Below are 12,817 nucleotides of genomic sequence, written 5' to 3'. Positions count from 1 at the left end.
GCATCACCAATATAGTATCATGTATTGAAAATAATATATATAAATCACATAAATTTATGTTACAAATATTCAATGATATTGATAAACTTCAAAGTGGTGTATCAATACACATGAGAAGCATGTTTTTAATAGGATAGTATGGAAAAAGAAACTTGAAGCACCAAACGAAGTAATATTAGTATCCTTAAATGTTTATCTAATCTCTTCTTTTTACAATGTGGAAACCATGTATATCAAGGCTTGAAGTTCAATCATATGTTGGCATCTAAAACTATCAATTGAACATCTGTGAAAACATCAAATATAACATAGCATGTTTTGCGTCTAATCAAATGCGGCAACCTAATGGAATTCCAGTAATGGCAAATTAGGAAGTGCTGATAAAGTTTGTGGCAGAAAGGCAGAGTAAAATGATAACGGGCCAATAACATAGTAATTAATTCCATATATGCTTATTCCAATATTCTATAGTATCATGTATTGAAAATAATATATATAAATCACATAAATTTATGTTACAAATATTCAATGATATTGATAAACTTCAAAGTGGTGTATCAATACACATGAGAAGCATGTTTTTAATAGGATAGTATGGAAAAAGAAACTTGAAGCACCAAACGAAGTAATATTAGTATCCTTAAATGTTTATCTAATCTCTTCTTTTTACAATGTGGAAACCATGTATATCAAGGCTTGAAGTTCAATCATATGTTGGCATCTAAAACTATCAATTGAACATCTGTGAAAACATCAAATATAACATAGCATGTTTTGCGTCTAATCAAATGCGGCAACCTAATGGAATTCCAGTAATGGCAAATTAGGAAGTGCTGATAAAGTTTGTGGCAGAAAGGCAGAGTAAAATGATAACGGGCCAATAACATAGTAATTAATTCCATATATGCTTATTCCAATATTCTATAGTATCATGTATTGAAAATAATATATATAAATCACATAAATTTATGCTACCGATCATGAATAACAGTTTTGAGAACCAAAGCCCAAACCAGTTGCAGTATGGTTGGTTGATTCATGGTGAAGCTGACCTAATATGGTGTAATTTTAACATCTAAATGTCTTTAAAGTGGAGCTCTCTGCATATATGTTACGGTATCCGAGGTAATGTGGTGCAATGTTAACCTGTAAATCTATTGTCAAACCTAATTATCAACCAATAAACCACAATGAAACCAAATTTAAAGGTGAATCGGCTAACATGTTCAAAATAGAATGAAATCAAAAGGGTAATGAATAGAAATAATCAACAATCATGGGAATTGAGAATACATAATACAAAGGAAGAGTATAACATACCTAATACCAATAAACCACAACCAAACCCTGGTGGTGGTGATGATGGTGATGAAAATGATGATGATGATGATGAATTTTGTGTGGCTGTTTTTATAGCATAGAAAGTAGCAATCAGGATAGAAATTGATATGAATTAAAATGAATTGATTGAGGAATTGATTGATTGTTGAAGAAGAAATTGATTGAGGAATTGATGTATGAGGTGTAACGTATATAGAGAGAGAAGGAGAGGAATTAAAACAAAGTATTGATGAGGTCGACTGTTGGATTGAAGTCGCCAGCAGGTATGATTGGAAGCCGGAGGTGGAATTTAGGCAAAGGCAATTAATTCAACGGAGTCTGATGGAGGAGAGTTAAGGAAACTGAAAGGTTGCCTATATCTATATTATGTTTTATAATGTAATATAGATAATCTATATAACAAGTAAAACAATAAATTTTCAATAATAAATCAAATTTATCTCTTACTAAGGAATTTCGATGAATTTTCAATCATGGCTGCTGTTGTCGGGATCAATTAGAAGTATAGGACGAATCAAAGCTATCTTGATTGTCATGATTTCTTCGGTTATACTTTCGTGTTTCTCTAGTAGGCTCCTTTGAGTTTGAGAAATTTAATTCTAGAACCGAAATCGATCATAATCTCTCCCGGGTTCTTCAGGTTCGGACCAGTTCCAGTGTTATTTGTTATGTTAATCGGGTTTCGAGTATTTAGTTTAGAAAACTAGAAAATAATAATAAAAATGCTAAAATCGAAGCAAAATCATCATCTTCACTTAGCATAAACAAGTGAAATTAAATAGTCCAATGATAACAAAAGTGTCTCATCTTCAAGCTCGATTCTTCGTTTCTTCCTCCATTTCCAGCACTATAACATAAAATACTGGAAATGACTATCGAGCATCTTTTGTATTTTTTGAAAGGTCGATGTTGAGCATTTAATACCATTAATTTGGGCACAATTGGTTCAATGTGTTGGCACAATTGTTGTTTGGCCCAAGTGTAAAGCCCATCCCAAGAATTATTAGGGTTTTATTATATTTGGTAATGTCTTGACTAGCAAGTTTGGTTAGTCTATATAAGCTAAGTTATGGTTAGACATTAGAAAAAAGAGAAGTTGATGTAACCAAGTTAGGGTTCATCAAGAGTTAAACCGAGTTAGGGTTTGAAATCTGTAATCAGTTTTTTGAGTTATATTTTCTGATTAATATAAACAAGAGTTATTCGTTTACTTGGTGTTTGATTATCGATCTGGGACTTGACAATGGGTTTTTTGGGCTTACTCGAAACCCGTAGATTCTACTTGTAAGTTGTATCTTCGCTCGTGTTCAAATATTTTTATGGGGATGAGTATGGTGGTAGATTCGACTGACACGTTGACATGGTCCTTGGATGATGATGATATATGCATGACGTATTGTAATTGTATAATTTAAAATATTTAAATACAAAAACCCAACTAATTTTGTAAGCCATATTCTTTTCTAAGTAGCAATTATTCAAGGTTGTTCAAGCAAGTCTTGAGTGTTACAAATTAATAATCTTCATTCTTCGACTCCATTGCTCGTGTTCACAAATTTACCATTTTTTTTCCCAATAATGAAATGAGGGGTATACAGTTTCATCACCCAATATTATTTCTAACCAGAGGATCTTTCATGCCCCTCTCGTTTGCAACAATATAATTGTTCTCTTATTTGTGTGTCCCTTCACTTGCAACTACTCGACCAACAAATGAAGCATCTGTTCTTTTTAGATGGAAAGCCAGTCTTGATACACAAAGCCAGTCATTTCTTTCTTCATGGATTGGAAGCAACCCGTGCCATAATAACTGGACCGGAATCGGTTGCAGTAAGAGCACTCCAAGTGTTGTAATAAGCATCACACTTCAGCACGCAAATTTAAACGGTACACTTGGTGATCTTGATACATGGCCGTTACGCAATCTTGAATGTTTTGATCTTTGGTCGAATTCGCTCCATGGCAGCATTCCTTCCAGTATTGGGAACATGTCTAGACTCGCATATCTTGACATTTCCAATAATAGCTTTTCGGGTGTGATTCCACCAGAGACAGGAATGCTAAAATCTTTGCATGAGCTTTATTTGAACAGAAACCTTCTTACTGGTCATATCCCAGATAGCATTGGTAACCTCAAAAACTTAAATTGGCTTTATTTATCTGACAATGAATTTACAGGGCCCATACCTCCAGAAATTGGCAGACTCACCAAACTGACCATACTTGACCTTTCTTCTAATAGTCTTACTGGAGTCATTCCTTCCTCTATAGGAAATTTAACCAATCTCATTAACCTTTATCTGTATAATAATAAACTTTCTGGGTCCATCCCACCCGAACTTGCTCGGGCTAGGGATCTAGTAGAACTTCAGATTGGCAAGAACCTTATCACTGGTACAATTCCAATCACCTTCCAAAATTTTAGTCGGCTAGAAAGGATGTACTTTAGTGAAAACCGTATTTCTGGCTCCATTCCAGATTATTTTGCAAATTACACTCAGCTTAGAGAGTTGCACTTAGGTGATAACAATTTCAGTGGCTACATACCACCGGAATTAAGTAAGAGAACACCCCTTGTTAAATTGAACTTGTTCTTGAATAATCTTGTAGGTTCTATTCCTCAAGATATTAATTTAACTAAGATGGAAGAGTTCTGTGTATATTTGAACATGCTTTCTGGTCATTTACCAGATGCAATCTGTCTCTGGAGTTCTAACACGTTTCGGTGTGAAGAACAATTTCTTCTCTGGTCCTGTACAAAGAGCTTAAAAAATTGTATCAGATTGAAGTCACTTTGGCTGAGTTATAACAAACTGACCGGAAACATCTCTGAAGCTTTTGGAATCTATCCTGACTTGGATAATGCTGATTTGAGCTACAATAATTTCTACGGAGAGATGTCTAGTAACTGGGGCACTGTTCTAATTTAACTAGCTTACATATATCCAACAACGATTTGTCTGGAAAAATATCTACAGAGCTAGGAGGAGCAACACAATTAGTCGAGCTTTATCTCTCATCAAATCACTTAGTTGGTGAAATCCCAAAGAGCTTTGAGAGATTAAGCTCATTGTCAAAGTTGTACTTGGATGGCAATAAACTATCCGGTACAATTCATCCAGAAATGGGAAATCTGCACAATTTAGAAGAACTTAACTTGCCAAAAAATTCTTTCGCCGGCCCAATCAATGTAAATAAAGGAGACTTCTACAAGTTAAGGAGCCTGAATTTAAGCAATAACAACCTTAAGATAGCTATTACTGTGAATATATCCAAGTTGGAAAGGTTAGAATCTCTTGACCTTTGTGAAAATAATTTGATTGGAAACATATCTTCACAGCTTGGGGCACCAAAGTTTCTAGAAACATTAAACCGCTCCCATAATAACCTCACAGGCTCCATTCCTTCAAGTTTCACTGAAATGTTGTCATAAACAAGGTATCACAGTTTATTCTCGTAATAACACTAAGTTTTGCATACAATTCTTGAATTGAAAATAGAAGATAATAATCAGGGAATAAACCCTAGACAGAATATAATATATGATGATTATATTGCAACTCTATGGAGCTTTAGGAGGAGCCGCCAATATATAGGTCAGCGAGGCTTCAAACAGAAGGCGAGATTGGAGGAGGCGAGATTCCAAAACTAGAGCCGGAAAATCCGGCTGTGACAGCTCACAATAGGGAGGACGCTCCCTTCCAAACTCAGAAGATACGATTGATCAGTACGTGGTTTCTTCTTAGTGTAGCCTTGCCAGCCCATGAAGTCAGCCCAAGCGTAGAAGATAGATAGGCCCATATGCACAATAAACAGGATTAAGTTAAATAAGATAATGCAAAGGATTATAAATTGAAAAATATAGGTTGTTTTAACCCCCCCCCCCCTCAATTTGATAACCCGAACATGTCATACATTAATAACTTGTTAATTAAAAAATCATGTTGCCGAGCCAACAAACCTTTAGTAAACACATCTGCGAGTTGGTTGTTGGAGTCTATCTTCATAGTTTTGATGAAACCACTAGAGATTTTTTCACGGAGGAAGAATAAATCTATCTCAAAGTGCTTCGTCCTATCATGAAACACAGGGTTTGCAGCTATAGAGATAGCAGCATTATTATCACAGAACAACTCTACGGGTACACTGGTTTTAACATGCAGTTCTTTTAACAAGTTGGTTAGCCAAACAATTTCACCAGCAGCAGCACACATGGATCTATATTCAGCCTCAGCAGAGGACCTGGATCGGTTTCTTGTTTTTTGCTTTTCCAGGAAACTAGTGACTGTCCCCAAAAAATGCAATAGCTAGTGATAGATCGTCGAGTGTCAAGGCATTTACCCCAATCAGAGTCAGCATACGCTCGTATATTTAGACCCGATCCTTTACTCAACAAGACACCTTTGCCTGGTGCTTTTTTTTTAAATATCGAAGCAAGCGAAAAGCAAGTTGTAGGTGGGAGTTTGTAGGCTTATGCATGTATTGACTTAGAAATTGAACAGTATATGATATGTCCGGTCGTGTGTGAGGCAAATAAATTAATTTACCGACCAGTTTTTGGAAACCTGTAATATTAGTTAAAAAGGATTCATCTTGTTTACAAAAATTCATAACGGTATAATGTTGTTCAATTGGGGTGTTTACAGGTTTACACGCACTAAGACCAAATTCAGCAAGAAGTTCAATACAATACTTCCTTTGTGATAGACAAACACCTTTTTCAGATCTTAAGACTTCTATTTCAAGAAAATATTTTAATAGACCCAGATCTTTGATCAAAAATTTTGAGTTTAACAACTGTTTGACTTTGTTTATTTCAGTTAAATCATTTCCAGTGATGACAATATCATCCACATACACAAGTAGGATCACAAGAGAGGTGTTAACACTCTTAACAAATAAGGAATAGTCACATAAGCTTTGCCATATTCAGTCAAACTACCAACCAATTTCTCATTCCACATTCTAGGAGCCTGTTTTAATCCATATAAAGATTTATTTAACTTGCAACTTTTGTTTCATGCGGAGATAAAAAACCTTCAGGTAAGCACATATAGACTTCCTCATTTAAACTACCATATAGGAAAACATTGTTAATATCAAGTTGAAAAAGAGGCCAGTCGCTTTCAACAGCAAGACTAATCACCGACCTAACAGTAACCATTTTAACAACAGGAGATAAGGTTTCATCAAAATCAACACCTTCCTTTTGACTATACCCTTTTGCTACGAGTCTAGCTTTAAACCTTTCTATTTCTCCTGTGGATTTATATTTTATTTTGTAAACCCATTTACAACCTATGGGTTTCCTACCTTTAGGTAAGTCAACAAGAGTCCATGTGTTATTTCTGTTTAGGACCTCCATCTCTTTATTCATGGCATTCACCCAGTAATCGTCAGTTTTGGCTTCAAAAAAGTTTTTTGGTTCTACGGACTTGTTCAAACAAGTAGCAAAGCATTTATTTTCAAAAGATAAGTTTGAATAGTTTACTACTTTTTCTATTCCGTATTTGACTTTCCCTTCAATGATAAAATCTTGTAGTTTTTTTGGTATTGAAGGGTTTCTAGTGGACCTTCTAACAGGGACACTAGAATCATTAATTCCCTCAGGAGAGCCTGTGGTGGCATTGGTAGTTTCAGTACTGTCAGCCTCAATCGCACCTTCAGTCATCCCATGAGGCTGCTATGAGATAGCCTCGCCATCACGGTTGTAAGACTGGGCACTATGCTGCTGATCAGTTTCGACTACCTTACTAGGATCCCTCTCCTCATCATTGGGTATTTCACCATTAGAAACGTCTAGCTGATTATCATTAAAGAAATCAAAAAAATTTAAGGAGTTTAGTAAAAGTTCATTATTTGAAAGATCTTCTTTTAACAACTTATTGTCTTTGAAAGGAATAACTGTTTCATAGAATTTTACATCTCTAGAAAAAAATATTTTTCTTTGATTAAGACTCCATAATTTGTATCCTTTTTTAAAGGGAGAATACCTTAAGAAAACACATTTTTCTGCACGACTACTAAATTTATCAGTGTTATTCAAAATAGTGCTAAAACAGAAACAACCAAACGTTCTAAGGTGATTAAGAGAGGGTTTAAAACCAAACATAAGTTCATAGGGTGATTTGCCATCAAGAATAGAAGAGGGAGTCCTGTTAATCAAATAAGCAGCAGTTAGCACACACTCAGACCAAAACCCTAAGAGGGATATCCCCTTGAAATAAAAGGGTTCTAGCAATATTCAACAGATGCGTATGTTTTCTTTCAACTATTCCATTCTGTTGTGGAGTATGAGTGCATGTGGTTTGATGAATAATGCCATTTTTCCTCATAAAGTCGGACATATGGTTGTTAACAAATTCGGATCCATTATCACTTCTAAAGATTTTTACCGGTGCATTAAATTGAGTTTTTATTAAATTAAAAAAGCTTTGAACATTGACAAAGACATCATCTTTGTGTTTTAGCAAAAAAATCCATACGCACCTTGAAAAATCGTCCACAACAGTTAGAAAATACCTGTATCCGTCATAACTATTTATTTTATATGGTCCCCAAACATCTAAGTGAATAAGTTATCCCACCGAAGATGATTTATGGTCGCTTAATGGGAAAGATTCTCTATGTTGCTTGGCTTTATGACATATATCACAGGGAAGATTTTCACTATAGGTTTGTATTTTTAACTCGTTTTTTAGAACATTTAGTACTTGATAAGAAGGATGCCCTAGTCTAGAATGCCATAAGTTAAAAACATCATTACTATTGAACACACCTTAATAGGCTTAGAGGCATCACCACAAAAATACAAACCATCAATTTGATTACTAGTCACTAGCACTTTCTCTGTGTGCAAATCCTGAAGATAATAAGTATGTTCATCAAATGAAACACGTAACTTATTTTCACTAGCAAGTTTATAGACAAACATTAGATTCACATAATATTCAGGGATAACAAAAACATCTGATAAAACCACCCCTTCAGTTAATTTTAAACAACCAATTTTAGTAACTTTAGCATTAGTGCCATTCAGATGCTTAACGGAAATGTTAAAATCAGAAACATCAACTAGATCTATGAGCCCTTTTTCTGACATTACCATATGTTGATTTGCCCCGGAGTCAACAACCCACCCGGACAAAGTATTTGAGGGACAACTAGCAAACCCAAATATATATTTACCATAAACATTAAAAGAGAAAGGGCCTATGGAGTTACCTCCAAAGTTTGAATTTTGAGGCTTTTCACAGTTTTTTTCTTTTAGCAAATTCAAAAGCTGAGCTATCTGATCAGAGTTAAGTGTAGGAGTATTGGTGGTAGAAGAATTTGTAGACATATCGGATTTATTATTAGCCCTATTTCCTTGACCATTTCCTTGTCCATACCTGGTCTTATAATCTTGAGGATACCCGACAAGACTAAAACATATGTCAACAGTGTGGCCCAATTTTTGACAACGGGTGCATTTAAGATTTGGATTTGGCCCTTTAGTGAATTTCTTTTTATTATCATGAACTTGATTAAATTTAGACACAAAACCAACATTTGTGTTTTTGGAGGATGCATTTCCACATCTATGTGACTCTTCCCTAGATATAATTGATAAAGCAGTTTTAATTGTGGGAAGAGGATCACGAGTTAGAAGACTAGTTTTGACAGGTTGGTAGATTTCATCAAGACCCGTTAAAAACTGCATTAATTTGATCAAATGAGTGAAATTATTAAATTCTTTTGAAGCATTACAAGTACATGAAGGTAACTACACCATTGCATCAAATTGTTTCCACATTGTATTTAGCTTATGATAATAATCAGAAACAGGGCTGCCATTTTGAGTCAAAGAGTTAATTTTTTGATATAGACCAAATACTACCGACCCATCAACCTTATCGTAGGTTTCTTTTAATTCTTCCCAAACTTCATAAGCAAATTTTGAATAAACATGACCCACATATAGCTCTTCACAAACAGAAGTAAGGATCCATGAAAGTACGACCGAATTACACCTATCCCATTGAGAGGCTAAAATCTCATTTTCAGTAGATTTTTTGCAAGAACCATTTATAAAACCTGTTTTATTCTTAGCTTGTAAAGCAAGTTGTAAAGAATTTTCCCAAATTGTGTAATTTTCGGTGCCTTTCAATTTAATGCTTATAATACTTAAACAACTCGAGTCACTTGCATGTAAATATAAAGGATCACTAGGATCCAGTTTGCTAATCAGAGTTTCATGGTTATTGGTCCCCATACTAATTCAGTAACAAGCACACAAAAAACAGATAGATGCACAAACAAACCAGGATATAAATCTGTCTAAATAACAAAAAACTGAATAAATAAAAAAAGGTAAAAGATAGAATGATCTAACCGTGAGGCGCCCAAGTTAGGGTGTTCCAGTCAAGTGTGGGTGTTTGTAACCTTTACTCAGGGTTACTCAACAACTTACGAAAGCTCCAACTTATATCAATGGTCACCACGATTTGCGAGAGACGGTTTATGTTTCTAACCGAGATTGATATGTATATTTTTTTCTCAAACAGATTGTTTATATCTTATTACTTTTATCAGAAAAAAATATCCTTTTTTCGGATTTAAACTTTATTTTCGATTAGTATCAATCCCTATTAGAAACAAACTTAACCAAAGATCATTTTAATTCAAGAGATTTAATATCTAGATTTTTTCCTTTTTAAATCTCTGAACTCAAATTAAAACAATTATTATTGATTTTAGGCAAAAAAAAATTAGGTACCTAATATGATTCTTAACTCCAAACTTAAGTGCAGCGGAAAGATGGAGCAGACCTTCGATGGACTGGATGCACAGCAAGATTAATTTGATGTCTGGTAATGAACCAGAAAACAGCCCTTTGAGAAATACCAGAAAATAGCAGCGGATGAACCAAGATCGATATTAGAGCCCTTAAAGCTCTGATACCATGTCATAAACAAGATATCACAGTTTATTCTCGTAAGAACACTAAGTTTTGCATACAATTCTTGAATCGATCAATACGTGGTTTCTTCTTAGTGTAGCCTTGCCAGCCCATGAAGTCAGCCCAAGTGTAGAAGATAGATAGGCCTATATGCACAATAAACAGGGTTAAGTTAAATAAGATAATGCAAAGGATTATAAATTGAAAAATATAGGTTGTTTTAACAAATGTTATGTTTAACCACAGTCGATGTATCTTTCAATCAGCTAGAAGGACCACTTCCAAAGATGAGAGTGTTTAAAGAGGCTCCAATTGAGGCACTTGGACAGAACAAGGGGCTATGTGGAAATAACACAGGGTTAGACTGTCCCATCCAAACAAGAAATCAAGGTAATAAAAAGAAGGTTTCAACAGTGATTCTGATTATCTTTCCTACTTTGGGATGCATGTTTCTGTAATTGGCTTTAATTGGTTTCATATTCTTTTTATCTACATAAAAGAAACCCAAATGATGCACAAGTGACAAGAGCAAACCTGTTTACCATCTGGAGTTATGATAGGAAAATGGTGTATGAGAGCATCATTGAAGCCTTAGGGGACTTTGACTCGAAGCATATTGTTGGGGTTGGTGGACATGGTACTGTTTATAAGGCAGAATTGCCAACAGAAGTTTTGGCGGTGAAAAATTTCATGCACCAGAAGATGGCGAGATACAAAATCTCAAGAGTTTTGTAAATGAGATCCGAGCATTAACAGAAATACGTCATCAAAACATTGTCAAGCTCTATGGATTTTTTTCACACTCAAGACACTCATTTTTGGTATATGAGTTCTTGCAAGGAGGGAGCTTAAGGAATGTATTGGCCAATATGGAACTAGATGTGGAATTTGATTGGAAAAAGAGGGTGATGGCTGTTAAAGGTATTGCAAAGGCCTTATCCTATATGCACCATGATTGTTTACAACCAATCATCCACCGAGACTTATCGAGCAACAATGTTTTATTTGAGTTGGATTGGGTTGCTCATATATCTGATTTTGGCACATCCAGACTATTAAAGCCAGACTCCTCGAATTGGACTTCATTTGCTGGAACATTTGGTTATGCTGCCCCAGGTACAAAATCAATATTGGAACAAACTGTATTTGCTAGATGTTGACATGACTTTTTTGGTGCAGAGTTTGCATACACAATGGAAGTGAATGAGAAGTGTGATATTTATAGCTTTGGTGTACTAACACTAGAAATAATAATGGGAAAGCATCCGGGAGACTTCCTCACTTCGACTCAAGACATGGAAGGCGTATCTTGGAATGAAATTCCGGACCAACGCCTAGCTCCAGCTGATGAACAAGATGCTGATCAAGTGCATACACTTGTCCAGATAGCATCCTCATGTGTGCATCAGAGCCCTCACTCTAGGCCATCAATGAAGGATATTGCTCATGGTTTCTGATGATAAAAGGATCAAGCACGGAAACGATTGAAGCTTTTATCAAGCTACTTAAGTACTTTCATTTGCATCTCATAATTAATAACAATATAGTTGTTGTTCTGTACTTTTCTCTTATGATCTATGGTCTTCTTTTTGCTCGTTTACCTTTGATATAAGGCTAAATATATATAAATCCCTTGTATATTTAATATAATATTTTATTAGTTTTCATTCAGTTTTTATTAGAATTTGTATATTACAAATTCATTTGAATATTTTAGGTTCCGGATTATAATCATGTCGAAAAGAGGGCGAAAATAAGCAAAATGGGAGAAGACCCGTCGCGTGGCACTTTGGGCTCAGTTTTCAAGAATCTTCTACAAGTATTAAATTTATGGACTCAGATTTCCAGAATCTTCTACTAATTTTAAGTTTATGGGCCTTGAAAGTCTATATAAACACCCATAAACTTAACCCTAATCATAACCTGAATAACCTAAAAGCCATATCCGATTTTGGGGAGTTCCAAGGCCTAGGAGTGCATCTTTTGGAGGTTTTGGAGGCTTGGAATCATACGGTGGCGTGCATATCGATCAAGAACGAAGACCACGGGTTTTATCGCCTTTAATCTTTCGTTTCTTTTATTTTCCACCATGAATTCCTTTATTATTGTTTTGTTTGATTTTACCATGCTAGGCTAAACATTATAGACTGTCTAGGCTTATGATGAGCCTATTTTGATGTTTGATTTTGACTTGGGATTTATTTATTGTTATGGTTTTATGAACTAGTTTTTTTTTCAGTTAATGATTAATTTTTTTTATAATAAAATCATGTTCTATTTCTTTGACAATTAAAAAGCAACCAAACGATTTACAATGAAGTGGCAGCTAAGCGGGAAACAAGCTGCGCTGCAACCCCCTTTTGGATAGCAAATCCAATTCTAAAGGTTTAATTATATTAAATTGATGCATATGTGTGCTTATGATTGTTTGTTGAGTTTTATTATTCCATAGTTGCCTTGATTATTGTTTGTCATTATGATAGGTTGCTATTAGGTCATCTACTTTGTGTTTTTGACTATTTTATGATTGATTTT

At 34.9% G+C, this 12,817-nt stretch overlaps 1 pseudogene; it reads left to right on the top strand.

Moving 5' to 3' along the window:
- Window positions 1–2,924: 2,924 nt before the first annotated feature.
- Window positions 2,925–11,791, top strand: LOC143564721 (uncharacterized; annotated as a pseudogene).
- Window positions 11,792–12,817: the final 1,026 nt, after the last annotated feature.

This window comes from Bidens hawaiensis, unplaced genomic scaffold, assembly GCF_021521415.1.
Source record: "Bidens hawaiensis isolate Kalapana, Puna unplaced genomic scaffold, B.hawaiensis_p1.1 tig00001206_1, whole genome shotgun sequence".
Taxonomy (NCBI): domain Eukaryota; kingdom Viridiplantae; phylum Streptophyta; class Magnoliopsida; order Asterales; family Asteraceae; genus Bidens; species Bidens hawaiensis.
This window is presented reverse-complemented; position numbering and strand designations above follow the sequence as displayed.